At 35.0% G+C, this 23,704-nt stretch overlaps 1 protein-coding gene and 1 pseudogene across 1 annotated transcript in view; one reads left to right on the forward strand and one right to left on the reverse strand.

Annotated features, from left to right (window-relative positions):
- The window catches only part of LRRTM4 (leucine rich repeat transmembrane neuronal 4), a 697,780-nt gene that overhangs the window by 416,602 nt on the left and 257,474 nt on the right, over nt 1-23,704 (reverse strand). The window lies entirely within an intron of this gene.
- Nucleotides 15,336-16,267, forward strand: LOC124503205 (60S acidic ribosomal protein P0-like; annotated as a pseudogene).

Here is a 23,704-nt window from a genome sequence, read left to right on the forward strand (position 1 = left end):
CTGCACATCCTAATGTGGGGAATCTTGCTGCCAACTTTTTACATCACAGCTACAAGCTCAGCACCTGGCACACAGTAGGGCTTTCTCACTGTTCACCCAAGGGAAAGAGCTGGTGTTATACCCAGCAATTAAAGCTGAGTTATAGCAGGAATGGCATGCAGCCAATTTCTGTCCAAATGTATTCTTTTTGTGTCCTGCTCCTGTTCATATCAGAAGAACTAATGATTCCTTAAAGAAGCAGAAAATTCCCAAAGCCATGAGGCAGGTTTCCTCACTTGTAATCCGATGTCCATTCCTGCTGGCCTCCTGGGAGTCACTTTAGAATGAATGTGCATCAAAAGATCCATCTATCTGCTACTTCTCTTGTCTCCATGAGGTTTCTCCCCGTGAACCAAGAGGACTAGTGATGGTGCTCTTTGATTACTTAACTCTTCCCTCCTTTTAATGAAAATTCCCAATTATCCAGCAAAACTCCTTACTCATCACCATGTTTCCACCACTCCTCTATCCTTATATTACTCATCCTAGGAGCAGGATTGGACTGATCATGTCCTCTCCCTCTTTTGAAACCCTTTCTTAACTAGTTTATGGAATACCACATTCTTGGTTCTTTTCCTACCTTACTCGTGACTCTTCCTTATTTTCCTTTGTTGGATTATACTTGAATTCATAAACTGTAAAGTTATAGTGTCCTAATATTTGATCCTTCTATATACTTCCCTATACTCATTCTTCAGATAATTTCAGACTGTTCCATGACTTTGAATTCCACTTGTAATCAATGAATAATGCCTTTGTATTTCCAGCCTCAACCTCTTCTGCAAACTGCATACTTCTTTATCCAACTGACTTCTCAACTTTGTAAGAGAATCATAAGCAAATGAGTTCTAACCATCTTTTTTCTATAACGAATCTTCACCCAGATTACTAATCAGTACTTCACATTTAAAAAGTCCAAATCTGCCTCCCCAAACTTGTTTCTTCCCTAGTCTTTCCATCATGGAACAGTAACCACATTTTTCTAGATAATAAGACCAATTCACTTAGCATCTTTTTTGATCCTTCTCTTTCTCTAATACTCCACATCCAAACCATCAGTGAATTTTGTTGACAATTTTTCTGAAATATATCCAGAATCCAACCTCTGTTCCTTACTTCCACTGCTGCCTTCACAGTCCAAGACACCATCATCTCCTCCTGGACTAAACGATAGCTTCCTAGCTATTCTCTGTGCTTTCACTCTTGCTCTTCTGTGGAATATTCTCCAAACAGCAGCAGCAGAGCAAGAGTTTTGAGTAGTGGATTCATGTCACCTTGCTGCATGAACGTCATTAGTCTCGTGGTTCTCCATTGAATACCCCAAGTACACATCCGCTCAAGGATTTTGCACTAGATTTTCTTTCTGCCTGAAATGCTATTTTTTTAAATAGCTGAATGGCTACTTTATTTTCTTCAAATCTCTGCTCACATATCACCTTATCAGCATTGCCTTTTAAACATTTTCTTGTGTAAACTATCACATCCCCTACAATAACTTTTTATCCACTCATTTTGCTTTATATTTCTTCATTGCACTTACTGAAACTCTGAATATTATATCTGTCTGTCTTCCCCAGAAAAATATCCACTACAGAAAAGTAGGGCTATTTTATTCTTGTCATCCCTCTAATTTTTCAGTGCCAAAGTCCTTGTTTGGTGGGTCACAAAAGTCACTCTTTTGGTGTTTTCAGTATCTTGCTGTAAATTTAGTTTCAAAACAAAACTGTAATAGAAAAAAAACCCCACACTTCTTGCATTCATTCGACAAATACACTAGGCAATCACATCATTAATTATTAACCTGTCATCATTAATTATTCAACACTAATAAATTATTCACCAAATATACTTTTAAACTCACATAAATATAAAAGAGTGTGCTAAATACTGTTGGGAATACTCATATAAATAAGATACCATTGTTCTTTTTAAAAACTATATAAATTGGTAGGCATCCTCACAGAAAAATAAAAAAAGATACAAAGAGAATAGTCTTGAAATATTCCAAAGAGAGAAATAATCCCTAAATGGGAAAGAATAGTAATATACAGCTTTGTTTCATAGCTAGCAACTAGACTGAGTTTCAATATAATATAAACGTAAAAAATCTGAGAAGAAATAGCGATTTCATCATTTGCTAATCATATGATCTTTGACATTTTGTTCTTAAATTTTCATTGATGTTTTGTTCTTAACTCTATGATATTTAGTATTTTCATCTATATGATGGAATATTTTGCAGGTATTAAGTGAGGAAAATGTTAGTAAACCATATAAGCTAATACCTGGCACTTAATAGGCCTCAATTATTATTATAATAGTAAAGACAATATAGCCTAAATGTATATCATGAATGATGCAGCCACAGAATGACAGGATTTGTTTTCAATATTTAATATTTGGTTTTTTAAAAATCCTTATTACTTAATAATAATGAAAAGCTATTATTAAAAAGTATATAAAATATTTCCATTACATATATGACCACCACATTTAATAGTTTTTTCAAAAGATCTCCAATGGTTGCAGAGAGAGTTGCCAGAATTAGCAAATAAAAAACACAAAGTTCTCAACTAAATTTAAATTTAAGATGAACAAAAAATTATTTTCTATGTAAGAATGTCCCAAATATTACGAGACACGCTTACACTTAAATTTTGTGTTTGTTACCTGAACTTCAAATTTAACCTGAATACTTAAATTTGATGACAATTTTAAATATAATCTCTGGTTTTATTTTTTTAACTTAAACAGTGGTATGCTGATAAACAAGCTTATCACACACACACACACACACACACACACACACACACACACATATACATAAACAAACAGAGAGACTTTATATGCTGTTAGCCAAGTTCGTCTACTGAGCTGATAGTGACCAGCTCTGATATACCACTGAAAGGGAACTCAGGAAACTAGAAGGAGTTTTAGAAATCAAATTAAGATCCATTTATTTGTTTATTTTTTTCATTTTTTGTTTTTTTAAAATGTTTACTTATTATTTTGGGATGGGGGAGAGAGAGAATCCCAAGCAGGCTCCACATTAGCGGTGAGGAGCCGAACTAGGGGCTGGATCCCATGAATTGTGAGATCATGACCTGAGCCAAAACCAAGAGTCAGATGTTTAAGTGACTGAGCCACCCAGGCGCCCCCAGAGCCATTTAATATAGAGATTAGGAATCTGCAAACAATGGTCTGAAGGCTAAATTTGGCCATGTCCTTTTTTGTAACTACCCTCAGGTTAAGAATTTTTTTTTTTTATATTTTATATTTTAACTTACAAACAAAGAATGATATACAAAGAGAACTTCTATAGCCCACAAAGCTTAAAATATTTATTATATGGCCCTTTATAGAAAAGTTTGTCAATTCATGAATAGAGGAAGAAATTCATCGTGATTCATTCATTCAGTGAATAATTATTGAGAGCCTGCTATGTTGCAGAAGTCCTGCCAGGTGCCTTTATCAAGGTGATAGTGTAATATGAAAAGTGAGAAAGATATTCAATTGAATAAGGGTTGAAATAAACCTATAAGCACTAAAATAAATCTATATGGAAATATAGAGCATTATGCAACCAAGTGATGATTCTAAAGTTAGGTATTTTGACTTTTTCATGATGCAAGCTAGTAAGTCAGCCCTGCCAACTATGGAAACTTATTTTCTGATATATATATATATATATATATATATATATATATATGATTCCAAATATTGTCCTGTTTATCTGGACTGTCCTTTTGAGCCTCATGTCTTTCTTTTGCATCTTTAGAACAAAGAAGACTGAGTCCTGCTTCCCCAGGCACCTAAGCCTATAATTGTGTAGCCATAGCCATAAGATTTTATCTATCTGTTTTCATCTGACCTGTTACTCTATGCACATGGATTGAACATAAGAGAGGAAATTTCTGAATTCTCTCTATTATTTTACCAGTGGCATATATGGCATAATCTTAAAGTTTTATAAAAGGCAACATAAGGTGCACCTGGGTGGCTCAGTTGGTTAAGCATCCAACTTCAAGTCATGATCTTGTGGTTTGTGGGTTCGAGCCCTGTGTGAGGCTCTGTGTGGACAGCTCAGAGCCTGGAGCTTGCTTCAGATTCTGTGTCTCCCTCTCTATGCCCCTCCCCTGCTGGTGCTCGCTCTCTCTCTCTCTCTTTCAAAAATAAATAAACATTAAAAAAAGACAACATAAATATACTGTTACAAACATTCAATAATTACATGTTAGGGTCTTTTCCACTGCTAAATTGGAAATTTAATAGAAAAAATTAAGATGTACTTAATGTAAATGTTTCTTCAAGGCATGAAATCCACTTACATTTTAAAATTGGATTATTTCTCATGTTTGCAGGTGAATGAAAATTTTTCTTTAAGTTCTGAAGTGACTGTCAGATGAATATGATGAACTCAATTATTTGACTTTAGAAAGTATGGTGAAACTATAAAACATTTCTTAGAAAATTAAATATGTATAAGATAGATAAAGAAATTGCATTTCTTGAGAGTGTGAGTTTTCTAGGGTGAATCATAGGTGGGAAGTTTACCTTTTGGGGGTCAAAAATCTTATGACAAATTAGTATCTTAAACTTTCTCCTTTTGTAGCAATACAATAGTGTTTAGGAAGTATTTGGAAGGTTGGCCCTTGCTAAAAATTGTTTCAAAAGTATAAAACCTAACAATTTGCTCTCCTTTCTGCCCAATCTTTAATCTTCCTTGGCATAGTCCTAAGTGATAGACTGGTTTTTAGCTACTTTTTGAAGCAACTTATAACTGGGCTTCAGGGGGCCTTCCCATTCCCAGCTGAGTTATAACAGAAAAGCTTGAAGTTATCTCTATAAAATTCAGAGTTGACATTTCTTAATTCTTCTCTTTATAATACAAATCCTGCAGTATTTTGGAATCACTCTTGTACCTATTCTTACTTATTATTTTGGTATTTCTATATATATTTTAATGTAATATTTTTGTCTTTTAATAGTATATATTACAAATCCTATCAAGCTTTCAATATCTCAAATTTTCTAAACTTTGCAAAATTTCAATGTTTTGTTCACTAATAAATTTGATTGCTTAACAATCAAGAATATTTTATTAAAAGTGTTCTTTTGTAAGTCAAAACCCCAGAGAAGAGCTCTTGAAACTTGCCTGATAACTATTTGACTTCTTTAATTAAGACTATATTCTGAGTAGCAAGTATGTGTCAACTATAAAGTACATGACGTATCTGACAATCTAATAGCCACATCTATTGAACTGGGTCATGAAAAACCAGATCATATAAGGAACATATGGGCGCCTGGGTGGCTTAGTTGGTTAAGTGTCTGACTCCTGATTTCAGCTCAGGTCCTGATCTCTCACAGTTTGTGAGTTTGAGTCTTGCGTAGCCCTCAGCGCTGACAGCACAGAGCCTGCTTGGGATCCTCTCTCTCCTTCTCTCTCTCTCTTCTCCTCCCCCACTCTTACTCTGTCTGTCTGTCTCTCTCAAAAATCAATAAATAAACTTAAAAAAAAGAACATACATTCCTTGTTTCCATATTTCTAACATTCTATGCAGACTATTCAGAGGAACCTCAGGTGATGGCCTACCCAACCATGATATTAGAGGACTCCAATGGGGGTAATTTAATTCCTTGGAAAAGACACTTCTCTTCTGAGCTCACAAAACCAAATCACTATAATGACTTCACTTAATCTGCGACTATAGTTTGGATGTGGCCTCAGGTAGAATATGTTTCTACAAATGTACAAAAGAAGTGATCTAAATTTGTGGTTATAATAGATTTAAGAAAATCATGGTTCATGTGCTGAAATTTGTCACTTTACACACTTAAAGTACCATTAGACTGATTAGAACAGCGATCATAACCTTACCTGTAAATCAGAATCTACTAGGTAGATTTTATTTTATTTTTTTTTTTTTCAACGTTTATTTATTTTTGGGACAGAGAGAGACAGAGCATGAACGGGGGAGGGGCAGAGAGAGAGGGAGACACAGAATCGGAAGCAGGCTCCAGGCTCTGAGTCATCAGCCCAGAGCCTGACGCGGGGCTCGAACTCACGGACCGCGAGATCGTGACCTGGCTGAAGTCGGACGCTTAACCGACTGCGCCACCCAGGCGCCCCACTACTAGGTAGATTTTAATAAATACCCATGGCTGAAGGTTTGATGAGACCAATTAATCAAGAATCTCTGGAGGCTAGGACTTGGGGCATCAGTATTGTTTAAAAGTGTCCTCTAGTGATTCTTATCAGTACTCAGGATCAAAAACCACAGCATTAGAGGCCATGCATGGTTTTCAGTTTCTGAGGTTCTCAACTGTAGTTGTATATTTTATATACCTGGGAAGCTTTTGTTCTTGTTGTTTAGTGCTAATTCAGGAGTTCTGCTTCTACCAAAGATACATAAATTTCTTAAAAACCTAACTCCCAATATAACAGCAACAACAACAACAAAAAATCAGACTACAAAAAATAAAACTTTCGTAAACCTAGATTGCTGAAGTCACAAGGCCACAACCCAAGAAATACAGAAATCCAAGAATCTCCTCACCACAACCCAATGGAAATGCTTTGTAAACACTGGCTAACTTATTGAAGAGGAAAAGGCACAGAATGCTGTATTAGCAGGTAAGAAAAATTCAGCTCCCAATTTTAATATACTTTTGAAGGCTGACCATGAGCCACAACGAGAGTATAGAGTAACTGGGAATAGTAGACACAGAGGAGTTCATACCCACTCTGGAGCTCTTCTCTATGCACCTCCTCACAGCATTCATGAATGAGATTGAGAACATAATAGGAGACTGGAGACAGCCATATTTAGTGAGGTAAAAATGGAGGAGGAGACCACTGCTATGACAGGAAAGGCACAGACTTGACTGAGACCCTTCTCCTCTACTCTACAAAAGCTCTAAGCTGCCCGGGCAAGAGGGGAGATCCCGCTGCCCCAGACCACAGGTAAGTACCATCGTGACCCAGTGCAGACCAAAAGAAAAAATAACCCTACTACTGGGGCTGGGACATTTTTGGGTCCAGAAATTGTACCAAAACCATCAGCAGTCTCCTAACTTTGGAGGAAAGCAGGACATTCTCCTCCCTCAAAAGTACCAAAGAGGGGCACCTGGGTGACTCAGTTAAGTGTCCAATTCTTGATTTTGGCTAAGGTCATAATCTCATGGTTTGTGAGTTCAAACCCTGCATCAGGCTTGGCACTGACATCACAGAGCCTGCTTGAGATTCTATCTCCCTCTCTCTCTGCTCCTCCTCTGATCACTTTCTATCTCTCTCTCAAAATAAACTTAAAAAAAAAGAAACAAGACAGAGTTTATCTGCTACTGGGAGGACACGTAGCCAAAAAGCACCACTTCAAAGCCATAGGCAGAGAGTATCTGCCTAACACTGAATCTTGATCATGAAAATAGAGATCTCTCCTCCCCCCAAAGCCATAGCAAGTACCAAGTACCAAGCAATAGCAATCTACTGCTGGAAGAGGGTAAATAGTATGCAGAGAGATCCAAGCAGAATAAATACAAAAAATAAAATACTGCTAGACACATTATATTCAAACCACTTAAAATCAAAGATAAACAGTTAATCTTGTAGGCAGTCATTTAAAAAAGAAAGAAAGGAAGGAAGGAAAGAAGGAAGTAAGAAAGAAAGATAGATCATACACTGATTAAAAATCAAAGGCAAGAATTAGAGTCAGAAAGTATGCAAACCAGAAGACAAAAACTGACATCATTAAAGTAATTCCACAAGCAAGCAAAAAGTCAAACTAGGATATTATACCCAGAAAAAATAAATTTTTACATTAAGTATTTTTTAGACACACCAGTGCTAAGAAAATTCATTACCAGCATATCTGCACTTAGACAGAAGGAACATAATATCAGAGAGAAATCTGAAATACAGAGTTCCAGAAATGGTCTCAAAAAAGAAAGAGAAGATATATTTGTTCTTATTTTAAATTGTTCTAAATATATTTTACTGTCCAAGCAAAATTAATAGCACTGCATTGTAGGTTTATTGCCTATGTAAAAATAAAATATATGACAACAATAATATAAAAGAGAAGAGGAAGGAAATATAAGTATAGTGTTATATACGCTTATGTATACTGTATGAAGTTGACATTAATATTATTTGAGTTTAGATTGATAAAGAAATAAATAAGAAGCCAATATTATAGTTAAAACGTAAGAATAAAACATATACCAAATAATTTTTTCATTTAAAAAATTTTAAGTTTATTTATTTATTTTGAGAGAGACAGAGACAATGTGAATGGGGGAGTGGCAGAGAGACAGGGAGAGAGAGAGAATCTCAAGCAAGGTCTGTGCTGACAGCATAGAGCCCGATGTGGGCTTGAATTCATGAAACCATTAGATCATGACCTGCACCAAAACCAAGAGTCAATGCTTAACTAACTGAGCCACCCAGATGCCCCTTTTCTTCAAGTTTTAATATAAATTCTAATTAGTTAACATATACACTAAAACTGGATTCAGGTGTAGAATTTAGTGGTTCATCACTTACATGTAATACTCAGTGCTCATCAAAACATGTGCCCTCCTTAATACCCATCATCCATGTAGACTATCTCCCAACAACTTCCTACCATCAACTTCAGTTTGTTCTCTATAGTAAAGTCTCTTGTGGTTGGCTTCCCTCTCTCTTTTTCCCCCCTTCCCCTATAGTCATATATTTTGTTTTTTAAATTCCTTGTATGAGTGAAATCATATGGTATTTGTCTTTTTCTGAGTTATTATGCTTAGCATAATACTCTCTAGCTCAATCTACATCCTTGTAAATGGCAAGATTTCATTCTTTTTGAGAGCTGAATAATATTCAAAAAAAACTAACAATACAGTTAAAAATGGGCAGAAGACATAAATAGACATATTCCCAAAGAAGACACAGAGATGGCAAACAGACATAGGAAAATATGCTCGACATCACTTATTGTCAGGGCAATACAAATCAAAACTACAATGAGATATTATCCTACACATGTCAGATTAACAACACAGGAAACAACAGGTTTGTTGGCAAGGAAGTGAAGAAAGGGGAACCCTCTTACACTGTTGGTAGGAATGTAAATTTGGGCAGTCACTCTGAAAAAGCGTATGAAGTTTACTCAAAAAGTTAAAAACAGAGCTACTGTATAATTCATCAATTGCACTACTAGGTATTTGCCTAAACAATACAAAAATACTTGTTCAAGGGGATACATGCACCCCGAAGTTTATAGCAGCACTATCAACAATAGCCAGTTATGGAAAGAGCCCAAATGTCCATTGACTGATGAATGGATAAAAAAGATGTGGAGATCTTAAAAAAGATATGGTGTGTACACACACACCATATATGTGTGTGTGTATCTGTGTGTGTGTGTGTGTATATATACACGATGAAATAGTACTAAGCCAAAATTATTTTTAAAATTACATTTTCACCATGTTAATCAATGCAATTTTTACTTCATTTTCCAAATAAACTTATCCTTCTAATAGGAGATTTTTAAAAATGACATTAATTGGTGTGCACATAACATTTTGATTAACAGAAGTGCAGAAGCACGTCATGCATTGTTTTTAATAATATAATTACTTGATAATTCATTTCAAATTAATAGTTTTAAATTAATTATTAATGGTATATGAAATTAAAATAAAATATAACTTAGCAAGGAGTGGGAAACATGCAATGTACACAATTGAGTAGCTACAACTTTTATTCACTAAAACTTGATGTAGGTGAGTTGAAAGATCACAAAATCACACCACTATATGACTTGTTAAAGCACTTCCTTTTTCTTTTTGTTTAGAGACCTGAAAAACCCTTCTGTTTTCTAGGTGCTAGCAATGGTATCTTTAGAACAGGTATTTTAAGAATAATAGGTCTATTTATTCTTCATATATAACACTCAGAATAGAATTACTTTGCAGAATTCATGGGTGTTTTGAAGATACTGTTCCTGAAAGTTATGGACCACCTATAAATCTAAGTGGGTTATGATTTTTCATAACTTACGTGCTCATATCATCTCCCAGGCTCTTGTTACCCTGCCAACATTTTGTGATGGTGAAGAGGTTAGAGAGAAAATTTTGAGCAACACAAAAATGTCAGAATTAGGCATTCTTCCAAAAATATGTTCATGGGCAATTTCAAAGAAAAACTATTAGGTTTACATCTGCAATTAAGAATGCTGCCCACAAAAATTGAAATTAATTAATATTTTGAAATTGTGCTTTTAAATTTAGCACTTAAAGGCAGGTGGTCATTTTAATATGATATTTTTTATATTATTACAAATTAACATACTTTGTAATTTATATCAATAATTAAATTTATATGCAGACACAATGTGCATTATATTAATATGAATTAACATATTAGTATAAATTAATACATTATGATATATAATATTAATTGTATTAACTATATCAATATGTTATTGGTAAATTATTTTAACTTTGGAGACTATTTTCTTTTGAAATTTGGCTATTCTAGGGCATCAAAAACAATTATCATTAGATATGCAAATATATTTTTTGAAAATTGCTGAAATATTCTATAAATATATTATGTAAATATACAAATTAATATATAAATGTATATATACATATCTTTCTTTGTATATATTTTATTTCTTTATTTATGTATTTGTTTATTATTTATATTCCTTAAAATTGTGTATGTGTATATATATATATATATATATATATGTTAAAAAATGTTTTTATTTGAGTATAGTTGACACACAATGTTATAGTGGTAATAGGTCTACAACACAGTGAATCAACTTCAGTATAATTATGATCTGCTCACCATAAGTGTATCTACCATTTGTCACCATACAATGCTATTATAATGTCATTGTCCATATTCCCTATGGTATGCCCTTTATTCCCATGACTTATTCATTCCGAATTATTTTTATGAATATATAAAATATACATGCATGTAATCATCTGCAAAATAAAATCATGAACAAAAAAAAGCGTGCATATGTATATATATGTATTTATATGGATTAACTACAAGAGAGAATATAAATAGAAAATCAGATTTATATACTTGTAAAGCATAGATAGAAAATATTGATACCTAATAAAGATAATTATTATAGAGTCTTATCTACTGGAATAAAAATGATCAATTTCTATGTCACCAAACCATATTTCCTAGAAAATCAATTCTAAGTACCATTTCAGCCTGAAATCCATGAAGTAAGCCAGAATGTCAAACTTTATATAACTATAGTAATATAAGTGCTATTAAGAGAAAATGACAAGTAATACGAAATTATAGACACATTTAATAGTGAATGAGTAAATCCAAAGTAAAAAGCTTGATGTATGCTTTGTATGCTTTGTTTTTAGTTTTCTATAAGTAGATTATATGCTTTGTCTATTTCCATAAGGTAGCAGACAAAGGAATATGCCCCCTTTCTATTCTGTATTACTATAATTTTATTACTATTATCTCATTGTACACATAGTAAAAACAATTTATCCATAATTTTGAAGAAATTATAAATTCTATAGGATTCTAGCTAGCAGAAATTAGATTTTAAAAAACCTGAAATTTTCTCACAATGAAAAAGGCTTAAGCACATAGATTTAAATTCTAGTTCTCTCCAACATTCCAATAAATGATCAAAGGCTTAGCTCATACCTGGCAGGATAATATTATATGTTGACTATGGGGTTACCTTTCTCCCTCTGTTTCCAGAAAGTAGCTGTAATTTTTGTTTTTTGTTTTTTGCCACAGATTTGGATGAGCAGAAAAAAAGCTAAAAATGCTTCTTCTCTTTTTGTGCAATTTTAAGCTTAGCAAAGAGGATTCCTAGGATTTTGAGGGAAATGATGGGAAAGGGAGAATGAAGAAGGAACTAAACATACATGGGCAGGACTGAGATTGAGAAGGGGGCTGAGTAATCTGTGTCCTTTGGGAAACCATAGCACTCCAAATAGAAGGCAAGGACTCAGGGGAACACAATATCCAACACAGGTCTAGAGCTTGCTGTGTGTGGGGGACTGTTTGGAGAACTTCACCCCATTTATGTATTTAATCCTCATAAAAATCTTCTGAGGTCACATCTTAGAATTTACATTTTACAGATGAAAAACAGAGACATGGAGAAGTTAGATAATATACAATACCACACAACTAATAGGAGAGATAATATTTTACTCAGAACTATTTGGCTCCATTGTCTGCACTCATCCACTGTACTCTTTCACTGCTAATGGCTGTATGGGTACATGGTATCTTGTTGGCAAATTGCTCAACATCATAGCACTAAAAACCTGGGAAGAGTTTGTCTCTCTTAGGTCATATTTGGGTGCCTGGTAGTTGTCAGAGTATGAGAATTTCTGAGATTAAATTTTCTACCAGCCTTGTAGAATGGGGGTTTGGAGGCATAATTAAATTAATTTAAAACAAGTCCGGCATCAGAGATGAGAGGTTGCTGGGACTGATGGGAGGTATAAATCTTGATTCAACTATGACCTTGGGAAAGGCCACAGATGCCTGAGATGACAGAGAGTGGGGAACCTGTGCTGGCATCTACTGCTCCTTGCTTATACTTAGGGCAGCTGGACTTCCTAGGCAAAAGGTTTGGTTTCTTGTTTGTTTTTCTAATAAGTAAGGTTAAATGAGCCTCTGAGAGAACAGGAGCAATGCTGTAATCAACCAAGCATTCCATGCTTGCTGCTATGACTCCATGGTTATCTAGCTATCTCCTTAAGTCTTCAGATTTGAGGGCTTCTGAACTGGAAAAGAATATTAGAGTGAATATAAACATTCTGCCTCCTACTCCCTTTGGGTGTACCTGATTCAAACCAAAACAAACCCACTCTCTGAAATGACCCTTCTGCAATTTCTTTATTAGTATTATTATTAACATTTATTTATTATTGAAAGACAGAGAGAGTAAGAGCGTGAGCAGGGGAGGGGCAGAGGGAGAGGAAGACACAGAATTTGAAGCAGGCTCCAGGCCCTGAGCTGTCAGCACAGAGCCTGACGCAGGGCTCAAACTCACAAACTGCGAGATCATGACCTGAGCTGAAGTCAGATGCTTAACTGACTGAGCCACCCAGGTGCCCCAACCCTTCTGCAAATTCAATGAAGCATAAGCACAGTGAGTTAACAAGGAACAAAAATGTCACTGAAGCTGAAAGTAAATGGGCAACTCTAAGGAGGAGAAATAATTGAGAACAAGAGAAAAACAAAAAATCATTACCGCATCTTAGATGGGAACACCCTCATTACCTTATTTTGGAGGGGATGTGGGGGCTAAGAAGTGGCTTAAACAGAAATTTGTTTTCTCACAATTCTGGATAACTAGAAGTCAAGATCAGGTGTTGGCAAAGTTGTCTCTCTTCGGGCCTTTCTCTTTGACTTGCACATGATCATCTTCTCCCTATTTGCATTTGGTCTTCCTTTGTATTGTTCCATCTCTGGATTTTAAGTCTTTGAAAGACTGCCTGGAATTTCTTCTGTGCCTGATTGTACTCTCCTCCCCACCAATTCCATAGTTCTTGGGAGTCCAAGGGTTTTGAAAGTATCTATTCCAATGCTAAGGAGACAATGTTCTCCTTGTTTTCTCCGTTACATTATTTACTTATTTACTGGTCTAAACACATTGGCCCTGACATAAAACACGATACTTAGTGCTTTCATTTTCAAACAAACAAAAAAATTAATCAAAATGATTAACCAAACTTCCATATGCTGAAAGTATGCTGGAGCCCCACCAAAAGGTCATCGTGAGTGCCTCAGATCTATCCAGAATCTCCTTGATTCGCTCGACCTCTCCTCTAGCAAATTACAACTCAGCAATCATCTTTGTTTCCTGAGCATTCCCTTAGCTTCTCACACACATGCAAAATCTTTTTCAATAGAGTTTTCTCTCTAAGAGGAATTCTTATGCCAGCTGTTCACAGAAACAAATGCTTTACCTTGGATGAAAAACATGATAGCTGATGTAAAAACTGTAATGGAGGAATGTACACAATATTGGATATTGTAGAAACCCCCATGAGTAAATTAGATGTCAATTTTAAGAAATCTTTCACAAAATACTTAAGCAAAAGAAAAAAAGAACATAAATAATGAGAGTGAGGAAGGAACATGGAAATTACGCTAAAATACAATTTGCAGTCTAGAGTGCAGTCAAGAACAAGATGAAAATCAATGATCAAGAAGTAATAAAATGAATTTTTCTGGGGTGAAGAAACACTTGAAACTGGAGATCAAGATGGCTTAAAATCTATCATGTAACATAAATAAAGAGAGCACCTCAACTTTGTGATTATCCCCGTAGAAGTCGTAAATGTCAAGGGTAAAGAAAACAAACAAAATTTCTGAGTATTTTTAGAGAGAGAAACACAGACACACACACACACACACACACACACACACACACATATTTATCCTTATGTAATATGTAAGTTGTGGCACCAAAAGTACATTGTCAGAAATACGAGAATTTATAAATATTTTTGCTTATTTATTTATTCTGAAAGAAACAGAGACAGCATGAGTAGGGGAGGGGCAGAGAGAGAAGGAAAGACAGAATCCGTGCTGCCAGTGCAGAGAACGATGTGGGGCTCGGACTCACAAAACCGTGGTATCATGACCTGAGCTGAAACCAAGAGTTTAGCGAACCAGACGCTTAACTGACTGAGCCAACCCAAAGTCTTAGAGATGTAATCTAGACAACTTAGAAATTAATCACTTAAAACACTGGTAGCAAAATTAAAACAAATAAGCAAAGAGTTCTCTTTCCTAAAAAATGAAGAAGTAATCCTCTACTCTTTCGGCTAATTATAGTGGCAAAACACTGTAGAGAAAAGGGCAGACTGGCAAGGGACTTTGGCATCCAGGAAATAACACAATACCAAGCCTGTGGGTTTTCTTTTTTCTTCATAAATTGCAGATTTGGTGTTATAAAAGCCAGTAACTTGTAAACACCAATGGGCCCAGACAATAAAAGCCCTAACAAAAGCCTCCTCCTGTTTAGTTAAAGGACAAGAGGCAGTCTAACAAGATTAAAAAAAAAAAAAACTTTAGAAAAGTTTAGCAAACAGCTACTTTACTCCATCCAAACATCACAGAAAAACTTTTGTCTCCACCTCCATTCACACCAGCAAATGCCTAGGGTGTAACCTAGACTTCCACTCTCCACTGGTTGTAAAAATTGGCCCTTCCTCTCTCCAGGCCTCCTTATGAGTGACATCATCTTTAAACCTTGTGAGGCAATTCCTGATAAGCTGCAATGGGGCCCAGGGAAGATGGGGTGACCTGGAAGTCCAACTACTTCCTTACAATCATCCAACTTTTGGATGAATATCCAAAATGCTTCACTGTGGGAGCAGGAAATGTGGGTTCCAAGCAGCTGCAGCAGATCCCCATGTCCCTCTGTAGGAAGGCTGTGGTGCTGATGGGCAAGAATACTGATACACAGGCTATCTGAAAGCATCCGGAGAACAACCCTGCTCTGGAAAAACTATCGCCTCATCTTTGGGGGAATGTGGCTTTTGTGTTCTCCAAGGAAGACCTCACTGAGATCAGGGACATGATGCTGGCTTATAAGGTACCAGCTATGGCTGTGCTGGTGCCATAATCTTATGTGAAGTCACTGTGCCAGTCCAGAACACTGTTCTGGGGCCCAAGAAGACCTCCTTCTTCCAGGCTTTAGGCATCACCACTAAAATCTCCAGGGGCACCACTGAAATCCTGATGATGTGCAGCTATTTAAGACGGAGACAAAGTGGGAGCCAGCGAAGCCATACTGCTCAACATGCTGAACATCTCCTCCTTCTCTTTTTAGATAGTCATCCAGCACATGTTTGACAATGACAGGCAGTACAACCCTGAAATGCTTGACATCACAGAAGAAACTCTGCATTCTTGCTTCCTGGAAGGTGTTCACAGTGTTGCCAGTATATGTCTCCAGATAAGGTATCTGACTATTGCATCAGTGCCCCATTCTACCATCAATGGATACAAGTGGATCCTGGCTTTGTCTGTGGAGATTGATTACACCTTCCCAATTGCTGAAAAGGTCAAGGCCTTCTTGGCTGATTCATCTGTATTTGTGGCTGCCACCCCATGGCCACTAACACCACTGCTGCACCTGCTGCTGCCACAGCCCAGCCAAGGTTGAAGAAATCAGAAAAGGATATGGAATTTGGTCTCTTTCACTAATCATCATAAAGCAACCAATTTAGCCAAACTTATTTGTGAAACAAGAAAATAAAAGCTTACTTCTCATTAAAAAAATGAGTGGGTGGCACAGTTGATTAAGCATTTGGCTTTGGCTCAGGTCATGATCTCGCAGTTCATGAGTTCAAGCTCTACATCAGGCTTTGTGCTGACAGCTCAGAACCTGGAGCCTGCTTCAGATTCTATGTCTTCCTCTCTCTCTGCCCCTCCCCCACTGGAGCTTTGACTCTCTCTTTCCCAAAAATAAAATAAACATCAAAAAACATGTTTTTTTACCCAACCCTTCTGTCAATTAGGATGGCTCAAAGAAGTCTGAGTGGTGAGCTAGGACTCTTATCCTTGCAGAATGAGTGATAACTGGTGTGTCTTTTTCTACTTTGGCATCAGTGGAGACCATGTGGGAATCCTGCACTTCTATCCTTGACTGAGGGTAACAGGTTACCCCTCCTTATTCTTGACTGAGATGGTATCAGAGTGGGACTACTAGATAGTCACTTTATCACTACTCAGTAGTAAAAAGAAGTTACCTCCTCTAGAGCCAGAGAAGTGGGGAATCTGGACTTTCACTGTAACCTGGCAGAAATGAGCAGCACTTTACCTTCCCCTGCCACATTAGTAGCAAAGAAGGCTAGCTAAAACAAGATTTTAATGAGGTCAAAAGTCTCATACATAGTTCCCAAAATATCTAGGACTTAATTAAAATATCTCTTGAATTAACAAAGAGCCAGGAAGATCTTAATTTGAATAAGAAAAGGCAATCAACAGATGCCAACACTTAGGTGATACAACTGTTAGAATATCTAACAAGGATTTTAAATCAGTCGTCATAAAACTACTTCCATGATTATGAACACATTTGGTATATTTTTTAAAAGAAATCCTAAGCAAAGAAATGGAAAATGTAAAGAAGAATCCTGAAGGGAGAACAACAAAAATTACACATCTTGAACAGAAAGAATATAATCTGGAAGAATAACGCAAAAGGAGGGACCCGGAGATCTGTGAGACGATTGATTACAAGAGATCTAACATGAATGTTATCAGAGTTCCAGGAAAAGGAGAAAAAAGAAGAGTTGGAAAACATATTCAAAGAAATAAAAGTTGAAAACTTCCCCAAATTAGCAAAAGACATACATTTAGGAATTTAAGAAACGGAGCCAATCCCAAACATGGTAGTCCCAAAGAAATTCATGCCCAGACATGTAGTAAACTTCTGAAAATGAAAAGAAAAGAAAAATTTTGAAAGCAGACAGAGAGAAACAACACATTACCTATATGGGCAAAGTTTTCCAATGCAAGTGAATTCCTGATAAGAATTTGTGGAGGCCAAAAGGAGATAGCATGATTTTAAAGGGCTGAAATAAGGGAACTTCATTCCAGAATATACATCCAAGAGTAATATCCTTCAGAAATAAAAAGGAAATCAAGACAGTCTCAGATGACTGAAAATAAAGCAAAATAAACAAAAGAGAAACAAAAAACAAATAAGAATTGTTGCCAGATGATTTGCCCTAAAAGAATGCTTAAAGAAGTAATCTAGCAGAAAAGAAATGACAAAAGAACAAATTCTGAAACAACAAAAAGAAAGAAAAAAACAACAGAAAGTAAAATTATAGGTAAATACAACAGACTTCTCTTTTCCTATTAAGTTTTCTAAATTATATCTGACGATTAAAGCAAAAATTATAAAATGGTCTATTTTAGCTCTCAACAGGAATTTTTTAAGATAATTATGTTATAAATTGAGTTAAGGTAGAATAATGTAAGGAGAGAAAAGTTTTTGTACACTCCTCAAACTGGTCAAAATATGACACCGGTAGACTGTTATAAGTTATGTGGATACAATATGAAACCTAAAGCAAATAATTAAAAATTCTATACAAAGGGATACACGTACAGACATCACAGATAAGTTAAAATGGAATTCTAAACGATGTTTAAGTAACCTACAGCAAGAGAAGAAAAAGAAAACACAGAAATGAAAAACAAAACAAAGAACAAAAAATAAAATGACAGTCATAAGCCTAAATATATCAATAATTACATTATATGTAAATAGTCTAATTAGAATAATTAAAAGATAAAGATTGAAAGTAGATTTAAAAATATGATACAACTGTATGCTATCTATAAGAACCTCACTTAAAATACAGGTATCCCTCAACTATCTGTAAGCAGAGCGTTCTTAGGAAACCTTTCATATGGTATGAAATGGTATCAAGTAAAGAAGCAGTTATCATTAATTTATACGGAAAAAAATTTCCAGCATTCCCAGACGTCAAAATAACCTCTCTTAGGCTTTTCTGATACCTTAGGACACATCTTGCTGATGGATGCACAAAACAAATCCAGATAAAGCACAGATGCTCACAGATACAATTCAAAGCTAGGGAGGCTTGATTCTGAGATGCTGAGCATAGTTCCTGGGGAAGGAGCTAGGTGGTGCCACTCTGGCCGCGACTGGTTGGTGCTGCCTCTCTAATGACTTACTGCAAAAGAAACACTAAGTGCTCTTTTTGCCTTTTTTTCATAAAAGTAAAAATCCTTTCCGGATTATTTTAGATTAATGGAAAGAGGTACTAATGTAGATCTTTCATAAATGTGAAGTGGCATAATGCAAACTTTCAAAAAAGCGGGGAATATCTGTATAATGATAAATAGAGTTTGAAAGTTAAAGTATTTAGAAAGAATGTGCAAATAACCAAAGGAAAACAGGAGTGGCTGTACTGATATATCAGACTAAGTAGACTTCCCAGCAAAGAAAATTACAAGGAACGGAGTGGGTCACTGCAGAGTGATAAAAGGGCCAATCCACAATACTAAATGTGCATGCATTAAACAACAGAGCTGCAAAATATGTGAAGTGAAACTGCTAGACTGAAGAAGAAATAGATCAACACACAATTATAGTTAAGTTTCCCACCCCCATCTCTCAAGTGGATAGACAACTACACATAAATTAGCCAAATATAAAAGAACTGAACATTGTCTTTAACCAACAGGATCTGATAGACATTTATAGGCTATACCATATAATAAGCATAGATTACATATTATGTCCACAGAACATTTATCAAAATAGGCCATATCTTAATCATGAAACAAACTCAAAATATTAAAAAGAATTTAAGTCACATGCAGTGTATTCTCTCACCACAATAGCATCAGAGTAGAAAGTCAGTAATAGAGCAATAATAGGACAACCTACAAATACTTGGAAACTAAACACTATATTTCTAAGTGATCTAGAAGTCAAAAAGAAAATATTAAAGGAAATGGAAAAGGATACATTCAACAGAATGAAAATAAAATTAACCTATCAATATATGTGGGATGCAGCTAAAGTAGTGGTGAAGGGACATGCATATCACTAAAGGCCTATATTAGCAAAAATTAAAAATCTCAAATCAATAATCTAAGCTTTCATATCAAGAAACCAGAAAAAGAGGAATAAAAATAAGCTCAAAGTATGCAGAAGGAAGAAAATAATAAACAAACAAAACTAGCAGAAATTAATTATGTGAGAAAACCGAGAAACAATGAAGAAAATCAATATAACGAAATTTGGTTCTTGGAAAAGATCAGTAAAAATGATGAGTCTCTGGTGTAACAGATTAGAAAAAAGAAGAGAAGATACCAATGTCATGAATGAAATAAGAGATATCTCTAGAGTCGTTACTGGCATCAAAAGGGATAATTAGGGAACAAATAAAAAATAACTCTACACAAATTAATCTGACAACATAGATAAAATGGACCAATTATTGAAAGCACAAATTAGCACTATCCAGCCAATATGAAATAGATAATAGTTATGGAGCTGCTTATATTAAGAAATTAAAGGGGCACCTGAGTGGCTCAGTTGGTTAAGCGTCCAACTTTGGTTCAGGTCATGATCTCACAGTTTGTGGGTTTGAGCCCCCACGTCAGGCTCTGTGCTGATAGCTCAGAGCCTGGAGCCTGCTACAGATTCTCCCTCTCTCTCTGCCTCTCCCCCCTCTTGTGCGCTCTCTCTCTCTCTCTCTCTCTCTCTCAAAAAATAAACATTTAAAAAAATTTTAAAAAGAAATTAAATTCTTCTGAAAAAGAAATCTCAAGCTCAAATAGTTTCATTGGAAAAGCATACTACGTGTTTTAAAAAGAACTAACAAAAGTAACAAGAACTAATTTTAAACAAGCTCATGTAAAAAATAGAAGAGGGAAGACTTTTTCAACTCATTTGATGCAGTTAATATTACCCTCATATAAAATCCAGATGGTAAGATGGTAAAAAGAAAGAGAGAAAAGGAAGGAAAGAAGGAAAGAAGGAATACAGGAGTGAGTGAGTGAGTGAGTGAAGAAACAGATCAATATTCGTTATATATATAGACAAGAAATTTCATTTAAAAATTTTTTAAAGTTTATTTATTTATTTATTTATTTATTTATTTATTTATTTAGAGAGACCATATGAGCAGGGGAGGGGCAGAATACAGGGAGAAAGATAATCCTAAGCAGGCTCCATACTGTGAGTGCAGAGCCTGTTGTAGGGCTTAACCAATGAACCCTGAGATCATGACCTAAGCCAAAACCAAGAGTCAGTCTCTTCACTGACTGAGCTACCCAGTCACCCCATAGACATTAAAAAATAATCTTAACAAAACATTAGCAAATACAACTCAGAAAAACATAAACTAGTAAACCATAACTAACTGGATTTATTCTAGGGATGCAAGGCTAAAACAATATTCCAAATCTAAGAAATATAACCTGCTGTAGTAAGAGGTTAAGAAAGAAAAATTACATGATCTTATCAATGGATGCAGAAAAAGTATTTGGCAAATCTCAACATCCATTCATGATAACAATTCTTAGAAAACTAGGAATAGAAAGACTTCTTGAACTTGATTAAAAAAACTACAAATAAACTATAGCTAGTAGTAAAACACTTAATGCTTTTTCTCCATGTTTAGGAATAAAACAAGGTTATCCAGTCTTATTACTGCTATTCAACAAAGAATTGGAAGTTGTAGCCAACAGGATACAGTTGAATAAAGGAAATAAAGACATATGATTAGAAAAGAAGAAATAATTTCTAATTGAAGATCACTTGATTGTTTATGTAGACAAAGCCAAAAATCTATTAAAAAGTTCATTAATTTAGGTGTGAGCTCAGAAATGTCACATAGTGCAATATAAACATTAAAAAATCAATTGCATTTTTATATGCTAGCAATGAACACATGAAGATCAAAATTAAAAATACAACACCAGTTCAAACCCCTCAAAAAAAGGTAATACCTAGGTATACATCTAATAAAATAAATACAGTACTGCTAGGTTATAAATTATAAAGTGCTAGTGAAATCAAAGAAGATCTAAATACATGGAAAGACATAACATGACATGAATTAGAAGACAACACAGAAAAGACATCAATTTTCTGTAAACTGTCGTACACACACAACATAATTCCTATCAAACCCTAGCAAGACTGTAGATATATACAAGATTATTCTAAAGTTTATATGGAAAGTCAAAGGAAGTAAAATATCTATAACATTTCTGAAAAATAGAATAAAGTGGTAGGAATTATCAGTCTACCTGATTTTAAGACTTATTATAATAAGCTACAGTATCAGGACTGTGGAATTAGCAAAAGCATAGACACATAGATGAAAAGAATCCAGAAACAGATACACAGATACTGTTTGTTTGTTTGTTTTTGAGAAAGGAAAAAAGCAATTCAGTGGAGGAAGAACAGCCTTTTCAATAAACTGATGGAGCAATATGATACTCATGGGCAGAAAAATTAATCTCAACCTAAGCCTCACAACTTCCACAGAACTTAATTCAAAATAGACAGTAGATTTAAATAAAAACATAAAATTATAACACTTCTTAAAAACATAGGAGAAAATCCTTGGGATCTCAGCCTAGGTGAAGAGTTTTTAAACATGACACCAAAAGATGTCCACAAAAGAAAAAAAAAAAAGATAAACTGTACTTCATGAAAATTGAACACTTTTGTTTGTGAAGACCCATTAAAACGGAATGGAAAGATAAGTTACAGACTGGGAGAAAATATTTGCAAAGCAAATATCTGATAAATAACTTGGATTGAGAATTTATAACAAACTCACAAAACACCACAGGAAAAAAAAAAACTAATTAGAAAGTGGGCAAAAGAATTTTCCCTGAAGAGGATGACATCCATGGAATGGCATGTAAGCATGGAAGAAGGTGTTCAATATCAATAGTCGTTAGGGAAATGCTAATTAAGACCACAATGAGACATCACTACACATCTATTAGGACAGCTAAAATTAAAAACAGTGACAACACCAAATGCTGGTGAGAATATGAAGAAAGTCAATCCTTCACACACTGCTGGTAGAAATCTAAAGTGGCAGAGTTGCTATGAAAAATAGCAAGGCAGTTTCTTTAAAAAAATAAACCATACATTACCATACAACAGATCAATTGCACTTCTGGGCATTTATCCCAGAAAAATAAAAACTTATATCCACAAAAAAACCTGTGATATTTTTTATAGCAACTCTCTTTGTAATAGCCCCAAATTGAAAGCAACAAAAATGTTACTTAACACATAAACGGGTAAACAAAATGTAGTATCTACGTATCATGTGATACTATTAATAAAAAGGAACAAACTGTCAATATATGCAGCAACTTCTATGGCTCTCAAGAGCACTATCTTCAGTGGGGGAAAAAAAGGCAATCTCCAAGGGTCACATACTTTATAAATCCATTTACATAACATTCTCAAAACAAAGTTATAGACAGAACTGACTAATGGTTGTCAGGGTTTGATGAACAAAGCAGTGACTGTGAGGGATTTGGATGTGGCCATAAAGGGGTAGCAATTAGAACCTTTATGGTGCTACAGTAGTTCTGTATGTTGTGTATTGAAGTGGTGATTTCATGAAAACACACATATGATAAAATGTCATACAACTATACTTATACTTACATTTTATTGTATTATCAGTTTCCTGGTTTTGCTACTGTACTACACAGCTGTGTAAGATGTAACATATGGGCAAAACTGGGTGAATGGTATCTGAAAACTCTGTGTGTTCTTTGCAACTTCCTGTGAATCCATAATTATTTCAAAATGAGAAGTTTGCAACAAAAAGGATACCACAAATAATTAAATAAGATAAACACAGGGCATTCAGACAATAAACCATAAACTTTTGGTATTACCATTAGATTAATATTTACATTGTATTAAGGAATGTTATCAAAAACGTAAGTATAAGGCAAGTAGATGGTTGCATGTACCACTATATTTGCTTTTTATTTGAGTTTTATTTGAATAAAACTCAATGGGATTTTCATCGCTCAGTGGGATTTTCATTGAAATGACATCAAATCCTGACAGGTTCTACATAGAAAATTAGTATGGGCAGCATT

This window comes from Lynx rufus, unplaced genomic scaffold (genome assembly GCF_022079265.1).
Source record: "Lynx rufus isolate CCGP_SWC_20201006 ecotype Redwood Valley unplaced genomic scaffold, mLynRuf1.p SCAF_8, whole genome shotgun sequence".
NCBI lineage: Eukaryota > Metazoa > Chordata > Mammalia > Carnivora > Felidae > Lynx > Lynx rufus.